At 43.9% G+C, this 4,771-nt stretch overlaps 1 pseudogene; it reads right to left on the bottom strand.

Annotated features, from left to right (window-relative positions):
* Nucleotides 1–892: 892 nt before the first annotated feature.
* On the bottom strand, nt 893–1,985 carry LOC102842561 (annotated as a pseudogene).
* Nucleotides 1,986–4,771: the final 2,786 nt, after the last annotated feature.

Below are 4,771 nucleotides of genomic sequence, written 5' to 3'. Positions count from 1 at the left end.
AAAACAAAAAAACCACTAGCCAACCCAGATTTTTTCACTAATAAGCTGAAGACTTCAGAAAAGTTTCTAATTCAGTCTGGACTCAATTTTTTTCATCTGAATAAAAATGCCCCCAAATTGAAAACAACAATATTTGTTCTAATTGTATAAATGTATTAATGACTTTTCATTTTGTTTATTGAACTTTTTACTTGAAAATGAACCCTTACCCATCTCGCATTTCATCCTTAGCCACACTAAGGTCGGCATGGTAATTTTTGCTCTCTGTTATTTAAAAATAAAACCAAACTGAAATTATTGCCTTGTTCAAGTTAATACTACTGATGAATAATGAAGCAACAGCTACAATTGAAATCTTCTGAAACGAATGCTGGCCTCTGTCCACTATGTCTTACTGTTGCTTGTTCTCAACCTCATTGGGTAACTTGATGCTCAGAGATGACAGAGTGGACATGATAGCACTCAAGGGATAGCACCTCATGCAACAAGTTAGCATTATTATTATTTACAGCATTGTTCGAATGCAACAGTTTACAACACCACTAATATGTAAATCAAATAGAATGGCTTCTCCTCTCTAATGCATGGAAACACTGCAAATGCAGTTAAACAGTTTTTTTTATTGTTTTTGTTTTTAACTGTCTCCCAGTTTTCTTTATTTAAGAACAAAATGAGGATGTGGGGATTAAAATGAAAAGCATCAATGAATTTCACCTTCCCTCCAACCAGCTATGCCCAAAATCTACTGTCCCCACCCTTTGTGTTCCCAATTCCTTCCTTCCTTTAGTGGAGGAAGAACTTAACCCCAAAAGCTCTGGTACAAAGCCCAGGGTCCTCTCTCCCCAGCCTCTCCCCTTTCCTCTTCCACCTGTTCCTGGGAAGGACAGGTACCTTAGTTTGAATGCATGGGAGATCCCAGAGAGGTCACCTGGAGAGAGGGGAAAGCTTTCCCCTCAGAGAAAGGGACTGAGGAGTATAGAGTAGTAAAGTGAGGGCCTCCACATGCTGGGGTACCAAAATGGGGCCCTGGTACCAGAGGAAACGACATCTGTGCCCCTGGGAAAGGAGACCCAGCACCTTCAGAATTCTCTCGGTGGGAGTAGTCACCGCTGGATCGTTGGCCTTTCTGTCGCCGGTTACAGAACCACACTCGGACCACGTCCTTCTCCCCCAAGCTGCTGGGCGGTGTGGCTGATCTGCTGCAGTGAAGGTTTGAGGCACTGCAGGTACAGGTTCTCCAGACTACCTCTCACTCGGTTCTCGGTTCTCAATGCTTGTCTGCTTTCTCTTTCGTGCCTGCTGCCAGATGGTCTCTGTTTTGCATATCTCCTGGAGCTTTTCGTTGTTGTCTGCTTCCTCCATTCTCTTCTGTAACAGGGGCCTCAACTTAGACATATTTTTGAAGCTGAGCTGAAGAGCCTCAAATCGGCAGATAGTTGTTTGGCTGAACACCTTCCCAAAGAGAACCCCCAGGGTGAGCCTCACGTTGGCCTGGGTATACCCCAGGGTGATCCTCTTTTGTTTTAACAGTTTAGCAAATTGTTTGAGGTCTTTCTGTCTTGTTTTGATGTCCTGGGACTCCTCATGGTTCTCTTCCATCTCTGTGTCCAGCTTCACGGCACCAGGTGGGGCAGCTCGGGGCTTCGTGGAGGCCCCCTCGGAGTTGCTCTCAACCAGAGCCCCTACTTCACCCTTAGGTTGAGGGGTCTCTTGGCCGCCCTGGGGCAGCAGTCCACACCAACCTGAGGTCCACAGTACGACATGCCTCCACAGAACTCGTGCTGTGAGGGGTACGGGGGAATGGCCCACATCTCACCACCCGGTCCAACCCCTGGCCCAATTCCTGGCCTACCGGGAGTGCCTTGGAAGCTCAGCCAGGTACGAAGGTCAGTCCAGTCTGGCTCTGCCCCCGACCCTCCAGGCCCTTCACCTCCACCACCTGGTGGGGGCGAGAAGGCAAAGTTGGCAGCTAGGTGTTCCGCCATGGGGAAGGAAGACATCCCAAGCCGGGGGGCCTGATAAAAGCGCAATTAAACAGTTTTTAATCCATCAAACACAAGAGATCCTTGGAGATTAAAAAAGAAAAAAAGAAGTACCTACATTCAAACTGTAGGTAAACGTAGACATGCATATGAATTATGAATTACTCTGTTAAATGTAGTCCAGGGGCAGCCATCTTCAATCCCAGCTGTTCGGCTTCCTTCTCTTCATTCTTGCCAATACAGGCACTCCGGGAGCATCTAGACACTACTGCCCACATCTCACATGCCTTTTCTCCTCCAAACACTTGGAAAATAGAAAGTAAAAGTTCCAGATGTGTTTATTGAGTTGGTCTATTTGACCTTGTTTTGACCCATTGTTTTGACCCATGGGATATATAGTGCTCACCTATATTTTATGCCTCTGGAGTTTAATGGGAAATTGTTATCCTATTTTTAGTGTATCCTGTCATCTCTTGGGGATATGTATAACTGCATGGAGCCCTGGTGTGGCACTCTAGGATAATCACTCCATCACGAGGTCAGTGTGAACCACAAGACCAGAAGTTCAAACACACCAGTCTTTCCTTGGAAACCCTATACAGGGTTACTATGAGTTGGAACAGACTCGATGGCACTTAACAACAGCAGCAGCAACAACAACAACAAGAACAGCAACATAACTGTGTGAATAAGAAGAAATGGGCCTCATCCCACCAAACCTAGCACCTGGGACCCTTTGGGACATATGTGTCCCACTAACTATATCAAATGAGCCCTGGTAGAATAGTGGGTTTTGTGTTGGGTGGCTAACTGTAAATTCACTCAGCTACTCCATGGGGGAAAGATGAGGATTTCTCATCCAGTACATATTTACAACCTCAGAAACCTTATTCAGGGTTGCTATATGCTAGAAGCAACTCCTCAGCAGCAGCCATTGTATCAAAATCCATACTACCTCAAAATTTTGTTCTCATTTTTTTTTTCAAAATTATTTTTAACACTGAAAACACATGGTTTCAACCCAAACTTCAAAGCTGAAAAGAATTCTAGTCTTGAGAGGGTTAAGATTATGATACTTGAGGCTTGAAGGTGGTAGGGTAGACAAAGGAGGGAGGGTAATTGGCATCCAGATTCAAGTAGAATTCCAGAGAGGAGCTGGTCCATCTGAGCAGAAAGTAGCATAATGTTCTATAAATGTCCTCCCTGAGGAAGGATGAAGGATTGCACTGATGGCACGTGAGAGCTGGGAGTCTTGCCTGAGATTTGCATGGTTTTATGTCTCTGTGAGTAGCAGAATACCATCACATCTTCTCGCAGTAGGACAGGAGAAAACTAATGAACATGGTTAAGATCACCTAATGAAGCTGATAAATTGATGGTAAGGAATGGTGAATAGAGACTGAGCAAATCATTTCTGCCAAATTTAAGATAAGACACTTAGTTGCCCAGTGTTGTTGTAGCAGGAATTCCATACTTGTATGGCTTTAAAGACCAAAAAGTTATTTTATCACAGTTTCAGAGCCTGAATGTCCCAATCCAAGTCTCAGTGATGTTGATTCCTACCTTGTAGGTGGTCCCCTGCATTCCTTGGTTTCTGGGCTTATAGCCAAGCTTCACATGGTATCTGTCTTCTCCTGCTTGGATGTGTGTGTATGTAATTTGTCTTTTTGATAATTCAGAAGTGAGTAGATTTAGAACCCAACCTACTTAACTATTATCTAATTAACATAACAAAGAATTATATTTCCAAAAAGTATTATATTCACACGTATAGGGGCTAGGATACCAGCTTGTTTTTTGTTTTTTTAAAAAATTTTGGATGCACACAAAAACACTCAGGAATATAAAATCATGTAAACAACCAAAGGGCATATTTTGCAAGCCTGCCTCCTGGCCGCCAGCACACCGCCTTTCTCTTTCCATGACTCTAGAGTCCTCAGCTGCTCTATCTCTCCATGTCTTCATCTCTGCCTCCATCTCTGGTGTCGCTGCTTCTCTGGATAAGGTTCTACCTTCTGCTCATGCTCTCTGTTCCTGGACAGTAAGATTAACTACTCCCCCTTTACATTATAAAACATCTACCTTTACAGTTGTGACAGTCTCTTGCTTTGAAAGTATATGTGTATGCCATCAGAGTGTAAAGTCCTGAGACTTGTTTTATAGGCATCTTGTAGAATCAAACATGTGAAACTCTAGTGACAGATGGGTGAGGGCTGCACATGAGGTGCATTGGGTGAGAATTGAATCTGGGTCTCCTGCATGGAAGACACAAATGTTACCAATGAGCCCTGAATGCCTCAGTTTGTTGCATATGTTTACACTTAAAAATGTCTATGGTTTGAATTTAAAGAAAAGCAGATATTTTATATTTGCCCAAACATTGCCCATTCAGATTGTTCAAGTCACTACATTCTATGAATTGCAAGTACAAAGCCTTGTGTTTATTTATTCACTCACATATTCAGCAAGCATGACTGAGCACCTACTGTGTGTCTGTCTAGCTCCCTGATAGGCATGGGGGGATACAGATTGAGTAGTCCTATCTCCTCCCTCAAAGCAATTTCTTTGGAATTACCTACGTTGTTGTTAAGTGCTATCGAGTCGGTTCCGACCCATAGCGACCCTATACAGGGTTTCCGAGGCTGTAAATCTACGGGAGCAGAAAGCCTCATCTTTCTCCCGAGGAGCAGCTGGTAGTTTCGAACTGCTGACCTTGCAGTTCACAGCCCAATTCGTAACCACTACGCTACCAGAGCTCCTTTGGAATTACCTATGGTCATGTTAAAACT

Source organism: Chrysochloris asiatica, unplaced genomic scaffold (assembly GCF_000296735.1).
Source record: "Chrysochloris asiatica unplaced genomic scaffold, ChrAsi1.0 scaffold00022, whole genome shotgun sequence".
Taxonomy (NCBI): Eukaryota; Metazoa; Chordata; class Mammalia; order Afrosoricida; family Chrysochloridae; genus Chrysochloris; species Chrysochloris asiatica.
The sequence above is the reverse complement of the archived record's forward strand: the minus strand, read 5'-3'. Positions and strand labels throughout refer to the sequence as shown.